The sequence below is a fragment of the Gossypium arboreum genome, chromosome 1 (genome assembly GCF_025698485.1).
Source record: "Gossypium arboreum isolate Shixiya-1 chromosome 1, ASM2569848v2, whole genome shotgun sequence".
Lineage (NCBI taxonomy): Eukaryota > Viridiplantae > Streptophyta > Magnoliopsida > Malvales > Malvaceae > Gossypium > Gossypium arboreum.
This window is the reverse complement of record NC_069070.1, coordinates 88,610,569-88,620,318: the sequence shown is the minus strand read 5'-3', so window position 1 is coordinate 88,620,318 and position 9,750 is coordinate 88,610,569.

Genomic DNA, 9,750 nt, shown 5'->3' with positions numbered 1-9,750 from the left:
CATCATTTAATAAGGTTCAAAAAATTACTTTCTCAATTCAAAACAGTTTATAACAAATCAATTATACCAAAAATATTCAACAACCAATTTCACAATCATTAGAACATTTCAAATTATACTAAGCTAAATCGAATGAACTTACCAGGGCTAAACTGTAGAGATATTAAAGGTTTCAGAAACTAGTTAACAACTTTCTCTTTTCCATGATTATCTACTTGTTCTTGATCTATAAAATAATTTATTTCAATTTATTAGTTTCAAATTTATATAATATTCAATTTAATACATATGAATTCCTATTTATAGTTTTTCACATTTGCCCCAAACTTTTACATTTTATTCCATTTGCTCCTTAATACCAAAATTATGATTATTTTCGTAATTAAACCTTATACCCATTGAACCTAATTCATAACCATCCTAAATTAGTCCTCACAATCTAAAATTGCAAAATAAAAACATGTCATATTTTCATTATTTTCAATTAAATCCCTAAACTTAAAAATATACAAAATTACTTTACAAAATAATTCCATTTAACAACTAAGCTTAATATTCTACCATTAAACTTCAAAAACAAATTAAACTTATCAATGACATCTTTCAAAACATTTAACAGTTTTACAAATTAATCCCTGGGTTAGCTAGATAAAGCTAAAATGAATAAAAAAATACTAAAAACGAGTGAAAAATGACCTTCATTCATTAGTATAAGAAAAGACAGAAGCTTGAAGACCTAAAATCTATGGAGTTTTGGTGGAGAGGTTGAAAGTGAGGAATATGACCGTGTTTTCATCATTTTACTTTTATTATTTTCATTATTTTAACCTTATTTTATTATCAATTTTATTCAAAAGCTTAATTTATTAAGCTTAAAGTCGTCCACTACAATTAGAAATGGCTTAATTGCCATTTAAAACAATCTACTTAAACCTTTATACTCAATTTGCATAAAAACACTAATAGCAATTGAGTTTTGCAACTTTTATGATTCAGTATTTTTCTTTAATTAACTAGCTAAACGTTGAAATTTCTTAGCCAAATTTTAATATGACGCTAATAAATACTCATAAATATTAAATAAATAATATTTACTAACTTACTCGTCAAAATTGTGGTTCTGAAACCACTATTTTTGACACTACGGGAAAACGGACTGTTACACAAATATAGAGATTTTTCCAGACAATTTTCTCTCTTCAGTTCTTTAGTTTTAGTTTTATTTTATTCTTTCATAGCCAAAAGATCCAATTCTGATGTGAAGACATTTGTGAGCGAAGATTGTTTAGAACCCGCTTTTCAATGTATTTATTCATGAGCATTCTCTTATTTCTTCTCTTCTCTTCTCTTCTGTTATTTATCTTTCATTAATCTAGCCAATTAATGTTTTTATGAATATTAGGATAGATTATTGTGCTTTATTTATATATTGCATGATTCAGCTATTAAGCTGATTTATCTGTTAAATGATTATTTATCTAAAATTGGTTGTTTATTCAAGAGTAGTTAGTTTATTAGGGAGTGACGCCCCTGATAGAATTTTTAGACAAGTGAGACAGAAAGGGTATCCTGTTGTCTATAACTTGTGCCAAGCTGTGAGACCGGGAGGGTATCTGTATGCCGAGGAAGTGTTTGCAAGGGGGACTTAGGTGGAAATCCTTAATGAAGACGAGACCAGAAGGGTATTCTTAGTTAAGTGTGATAAATAACTCAATTAGATAATTAGGGATTTAATTGATCATAGGCTAGAGGCTCACATCATTGACATTCGGAATAGGAAATTCCAGTAGTATAATTTAAGTTAGTTAATTTGTTTAGTTTAATTAATATATTAATTTGGATTAACACTACTAATTCATGGCTCGATTAGATTAGTAATTATTTTCTGTAATTAATTTAATAATAATTTCTGCAATCTATAATCTCTTGGGTACGATCCTCAAAATACTTACCAAGCGTTTCATTGTAAACAAAACTATATTGCAATTTGACCTCTACGCTTGCAGATGCCGCACTTAAATATTTATATTTTTATTTGCATGATTTTTACTGTAAACATTCGCATGTTTGGAGGCAGTCAAATTGTTGGCGCCGTTGCTGTGGATTGCAACTGTGAAATTTTTATTAGATTGATTACTGTAAAATAATATTAATCAAAAGACAAATGATATAGATAGTGTTGTAAATTTTTTGTACTAATGAAATATTTTTATTTTGTATTTACATTGTTGATTAGCGTATTTAACTATGGATAATGATTTTTATAGGTCTATATATGAACATTCCAAATCAAGTTGGCTATACGGAGCTTTGACAAGCCAATGAAGTTATGATTACAAAGATGAGCAACCTGATATTCAGAAGAACTCCCACCCGAGCCGAACGAGTATACATTCGAAAGGGAAGGAGATCCGATGAATCAATGGGGCTATGACGGAGAATGCAAGAGGCCCAAACAATTAGTTCAACAAGCGTTCAACATAATCATGGATGATGACGTATATATGCACTTGGATGAGCAACATATGAGCAAACAACAATCAAGTAGATCAAACAGAACATCATGAACCAGTGGAATTGTAACACCCATACCCAACTCGATCACTGGATTCGGGTACCAGATGCCACAATTACCCATTATTTCTTAACAAGTTCGTATTCGATTAGTTGCAACCATAACAAATTAAATACCCTCATCTGTTACTTAATTTCATAAAATAATATATCTCAATTTAACATTGAAATAATTTCTATTCCATACATGTACAGGTTAGTGTTGACATTTCAACTTATGAGTCTCAAATAGTTACTACAGCTTAATAAGACTTAAGATTTTGTTTCAGTTATATTTGATTATTCCTTTGAGGCGTGGCCTTAAAAAGGTGCCCCTCTACATGAATGAAAAAGCTACCATCCTTCACATGGGTCTGGTTAGTGAGGCTTGGTCCCCAACACGATGTTTGAGTCAACCCTTAACCTTGCAATCATACACTTCAATCATAATTTCATCCAAACTTAGTGAGATTCCATTCAGTAATGTCATATAGATTCTCTAGTTTAGGACACAAGAAATGAAATGCAATTTTTAAAACTCCCTATGTACTCATTAGGAGCACTATAGATTTCTTGGCAGCGTTTAGCATTCCACGTACCATAATGGCGATCTATCGGATGATTCGTCCCAATTCGGTGGATTCTTACCCAGTTACCATTACTATGTTCATCGTTGGGTTTGACACCTACCTGGATCTTCTTCAGGGAAAAAACCCTTTCTTGCTTGGGAGATTTAACATTTATACTGTCACACCTCAGGTGTGACAGATCCAAGATTTGGGCATGTAGTAGTGAAATAATCTGTTTGGAGAAGTGTAATCCGCCCAAATGTTTCTTTTGGCATATACGTGTGGGAGTATTGTAACCGCTGTGTAAGTAAGTGAGGATTTTATTTTAGATTGTTATTCTATTTAAAGAAAAAGGTTGTGTTAAGAAAAAATGAGTAAGTATGGTATGAGTATCGCCAAAGGTATAGTACACCCTGTTTGTCTGAAGTACTATAGCAATTAGGTTGAAAGGTTACTTGGTTAGGAATTAACTATATTTATTAGTCTAATATCTATTACTATAGAATTCTCATTTATGTTTCTTTCGAAGTCTGTAGGCCATTATGTAATACCCATAACCCGTATCTATTGCAGGAATAGAGTTTCGTAGCATTACGGAGAAAACATAACCTAAATCATTCATTTCAAAACATTTCAATAATCATAACATAACCATCATTAAACATGCATATCGTCCCTTATTCAAGCCCTTGAGGCCTTAAAATCAATTTAGAAATGATTCGGGACTAAGTCATGAACATTTGAAAAATTCAGGAAAAGCTAGAAAAATTTCAACAGTAGGGATCACACACCCGTGTGGCCAGGCTGTGTGCCTTACATGGTTGAGACACATGCCTGTGTGGCCAAGCCGTGTAACTCTCTGACTTGGGTCACACGCCCATGTGTGTTGTCCATGTGTGACACACACGTGTGTGGTCAGGCTGTGTGCCCCTAAAAGTACCTTTAAATTTAAATTTACAATTTCCTACTTACTTGGGCACTAAACAACTCAATTACCAGTCATTTAACCTATTCAAAACACAATTAAACATGCCCAATATACACCAAATTCATCACCTAATATGCCTAACCAATGTACCCTCATTGATACCACATGTTATATCATCAAAACATATCATTCAAGCATCATTCAAATCAATGTTTTAAACATGCTAAAATCAATCAATTTGGCCTAGATTATATCTACCTAAAACATCAAACTTAAATTCACATATACATCACAAGCAATGGTTCCAAAATAACATGTCAATTTATGGCTTCAAACACAAACATATGTTTATATACTCAAACCAACATTATGCTTATAACTCCATTTACAATCCATTCATAAAATAACTATCAATTAAGACATCCTAGGTACATGCAATCACAAAAGGTAAACATTACCACAATTGAGATTGGGATTGTTGTTGGATGCTGAGTCGGCGATCAAAAGAGAAATACCTAACCTGTGTACAGAAAACAAAACCGTACACTAAGTAAAACTCAATGATATTTCTATAATCCAAACATATAAAGACATAAGGATGCATGAATGCTCAATTTGAATTGTATAATCACATTACTATCTAACAAGCAAATGTAATTTATCACCATTTCAATTTCATGCATAATACCACATTATTTCATTATTTGCTCAACTTTACAAATATTCTTCCATTAGTTGGTTTAACATATAACTCAATTAATATCACTTGCTATAAAAATAGCCTTTCATAGATCATTCAACAATTCATTTTAACAATGGCATAAACCAACTATATTCAATCCACGAGTACATTACTCGTATATCTCATTTATGATCACAACATCTTCACCATTCATATATCAATCTACTTTTCCATTTCCAATTCACATATTTTTCCATTTCAATATCGATAATAGAAATTTATTATTTAAGTACCCCTATTAACACGACTCGGACTCGGATGGATACACAGATCCAACCAACACACCAGTTTGGCACTTAGTGCCTCATCGGATAAATCTGAAGTAAAAACTGCGCCCAATGCTATATAAATTGACACCCAGTGTCTTATCAATTAAACAGAAGCAAATTGGCACCTAGTGCCTCATTGACTCGAAGTCGAAGAAATCCCTGAACTCTTCCTATCCTATGGCATGCCATCTATATCCGAATTTGCAAATACAGTTAATATGGTTTCATTTCCCTTTTCAAATACAAAAAAAGCTTTTCATTGATCATTCAAAAATTCATTTTAACAATGGTATAAACGAACTATATTCAATCCATGACCACATTACTCATATATCTCATTTATGATCACAACATTTTCACCATTCATATATCAATCCACTTTTTGTAACGCCCCCATGCCCGAAACAGTCACCGGAGTCAAGCTTGAGGTGTTACTAAACTTATCTTACCTTCTAAACAACTCTAAACCACTTATTTTAATTTTCGGAATAAACTATTTTTCTGCGTCATGGTTTCTTAAAAATTCATTTCTCAAGTTTCAAAACTCAAAATTAAGATTCGTAAATTTTTCCTGAAACTAGACTCATATATATATCTACTAATTTTTTTCTAGAATTTTTGACTTAGCCAATTAGTACAGTTTATTAGTTAAAGTTACCCCTGTTTCAGAATTTGACTGCACTGACCTCTACTTACTACGAACCACTTTTCTCCCTGTACAAAATTTATATTACTATACCGTTTGTTTATATTAAAATTAGATTCAATAAGGATTCTAACCATATAAAGTACACCACCTAATTATTTTTTTAAAATTTATGGTGAATTTCAAAAGTTGGAATAGGGGATCCAGAAATCGCTCTGGCCCTATTTCACTAAAACTCAGATATCTTATAAAATACAAAACCTTTACCTATTTTGCTTATTCCATATGAAAAATAGACACAATGAGCTTTAATTTCATATAATATTCACCATCAAAACATGTCTCTACAATTTTTTTTGTGATTTTTCAAAGTCACATTATTTCTGATACTTGAATCCGTTTTTAAGTTACTTTCACATTTTTCATAGTTTTCATGTGATAGTTACTACTTAATCATACATACTCTTAAACATGTATATCATCAGCCATTCTATTAGCTAATCACTAGCAAGTATTTACACATCATTCATTGATCATATCATATCAAAAGAAACCAAGTTCCTATACATGCCATACACAAAACGAAATGTCTAACTATACCAATGTGATTTCTTTGATAGTGTGATCGGGTCTCCGACGTTTCCTTCGATCCCCGAGTGGCTTGATAAAAACTATAAGAAAAAAAAATAAAGAGAGTAAGCACTAGGCTTAGTAAGCTTACAAGCAAATAAATTACAACATTCAACATAATGAATAATTATACATAATGTCACCTAGCCTCACAAACTTTCTTTACTTCTCATTTTCTACCTTTTTTTTTACTCACTTACCTTCTTTCTTACCTGACCTTTCACTATTCATAAATATAATCTACCTTCCCTTTTGGTGATAATTCACTGTAATTTAACGTGTACAATGACCCGTTGAACCACTCGGAATACTAAGGATACTAGGGTCGTTCCTGTCTATCAATATCCTGCCAATGCCTTGTCTTCGACATGGACTTACATGAATTATTCCTGTCTCCAATGCCATATATATATCTAATATGGGCTTACATGGCTCATTCCTGTCTCCAAAGCCATATATCTGATATGGACTTACATGGCTCATTTCTGTCCTGTCCTGTCCTATCAACCCCAATATCCTAACATTCCTAAGGTTCAAACCGGGCTTCCTAATGCTTTTTCTCTGTCACTTCGCCTTTCATTCGACTTTAAATATTCTCAAAAAAATAAGTATATAAATGATGGAAATTGACAATAATAATGTAAAATAAAAGAATATTGCATTTATTTACTGTAAACTTACCTCGATACAAAATGTGACTAAACTTTACAATTTAGTCCTTTACTTTTTCTTTTCCCCGATCTACTCCCGAATTTCGCTCTTCTTGATATATAATAGCAAATTTAACTTATTTAATATTCACATTTATCAAAACAGTCCTTTACTCAAACTTTGAAAAATTTACATTTTTACCCCTAAACTTTCACATATTTGAACTTTTTCCCCAAGGCTCGTAATTTAAGCTTCATCCTATTTTCTTATGTTTTATGACATGCTGATCATTTTTCCCTTCTATGACAACATCAAATTCACACTCTAACATGTACTTATGACTATTAGGTATTTTTACTGATTAAGCCCTTTTACTCGTTTTCACTTAAAACCGAGTAGCACAAGTTGTCTAACATAATTTAAAACCTCATATTCTATCATAAAACATCAAAATAAACACTTTTCACCTATGGGTATTTTTCCAAATATGAACCCTAACTTAAATTATTGCTAGCATAAGTTTTATCGAGCTACCGGGACTCCGAAAACGTAAAGAACATTAAAAACGGGGCTTGGAATCACTTACTATGGAGCTTGAAAGCTTGAAACAAACCAAAGCTATGGAGAACCCTTGAAATTTTGTGCTAATGAAGAAGATGGACAAAAATTGGCTTTTAATTTTGTTTTTAATTCATTTTAATAATTAAATGACCAAAATGCCCTTACTACTAAACTTTCCAAAAATTCCATCCATGTCCAATTTTTGTCCATAGACTTAGAAATTGGTCAAATTGCTATTTAAGACCTCCTCATTAATATTCCAAAGCAATTTCATACTAAAAACTTCTAGAATGCAAGTTTTGCAAATTATTCGATTTAGTCCCTTATCTCAACTTAAGCACTTTATGCATAGAATTTCATCACGAAATTTTCACACAATCATGCAATCATATCATGAACCTCAAAATAATAATAAAATAAAATTTTCTACCTCAGATTTGTGGTTTCGCAACCACTATTCCGTTTAGGCCTTATTTCGGGATGTTACACTTTTCCATTTCCAATTCACATATTTTGCCATTTCAATATCGATAATAGAACTTTATTATTTAATTACCCCTATTAATACGACTCGAACTCAGATGGATACACGGATCCAACCAACACACGAGTTTGGCACCCAGTGCCTCTTTGGATAAATCCAAAGTAATAACTGTGTGCAGCACTATATAAATTGGCACCCAATGTCTTATCAGTTAAACCGAAGCAAATTGGCACCCAATGCCTCATTGACTTGAAGTCAAAGAAATCCCTGAACTCTTCCTATCCTATGGCATGCCATTTATATCCGAATCAGCTCGATATAGTTAATAGGGTTTCATTTCACTTTTCAAATACAACAAATATCCAATTCTCATATTTCTACATTATCACATTTACACATATATTCATTTCAATTCAAATAATCAATACATTCATAATGTATATACCAATTCAATCCATTTCAATCAACTATAATTTCTATTCACTATCAAAGTTCCAAAATACTCACCTTAACCACTTACCATATGCATTAAATCAAAATACAACAATTAGCAACTAGGTTCGGATTTATAGAAATACAAACTATGGATTCCGAACTATTCGGCGTCGATTTTATCCTTTCCCTTTTTAGTCTAGTATTCCGATATGACGTTAGCTACAGAATTAAAAAAATTAAAATACATCAATACAACACAATTCAATTTCACATTGAATATTTCAATTTTTACTCAATATTTGCTTAAATTTCAATTTAGTCCCTAAATCGAGACTAATTTTTATTCTTCACATTTAATCCTATATTTTTATACTAATTTCACTTTAAGCTAAATTTAGCTCTTTATTTTCAATTAAAACCCTAAATTTTTATTTTTCTCAATTTAGTTCCTATTACTCAAAATTTACAGTTTGTTCTACAATTTAATCCTTTTCCATTTGCAGCTTAAAACTTTATCAATTAAATCAGTAATACTAAAACTATTCAACAATAACAATATCTAAAATCTTAATCAATGTTAAAATTTCGACATGGGTCTGGTAGTACTTAACACTAGGAGTCTAAAAATATAAAAATTACAAGAAAATAGACTAAATTGACTAACCAATTTTGAATTTGAACCCTAAGGTCCCTATAGTCGTGCATCTTTCTCCTTTTTCTTTCTTATTTAATTTGCATGTTCTCTTACTTTCTTTTGTTTTTTTTTGTTTTGTTTTATTATAATAATAATTATCATTATTATATAATACATATATACACATCAATTTCATTTTATTAATTATAATATATAACTTATATATATATATATTAAACTATTATATATATACATATATGCCCCATTAATGTCTTTTTACTATATAGTATAAATGTATATTTACTATTTTAATCCCTTAATTAATTTATAATCTATAATTCAAATTTTACCCTATATGTGATTTAGTCCTTATACTATAATGGCTCTTAATTCATACAAATTTACTTAACCAAAATTTAATTAACTATACAACTAACTTTGTAACCGATTTACATGAACAGAGTCCCGAGAATGCACTTTTCGACACCCTTGACTATAAGGTTGTTACAATTCTCCCCCCAATTAAATTTTGTCCTCGAAATTTACTTGAAAAGAGGTGGGGATATTGAGATCTCATCGTCTCTTCCGGTTCCCAAGTCGCTTCCTCGACACTATGACTACGCCATAGCACTTTCATTAATGAAACTT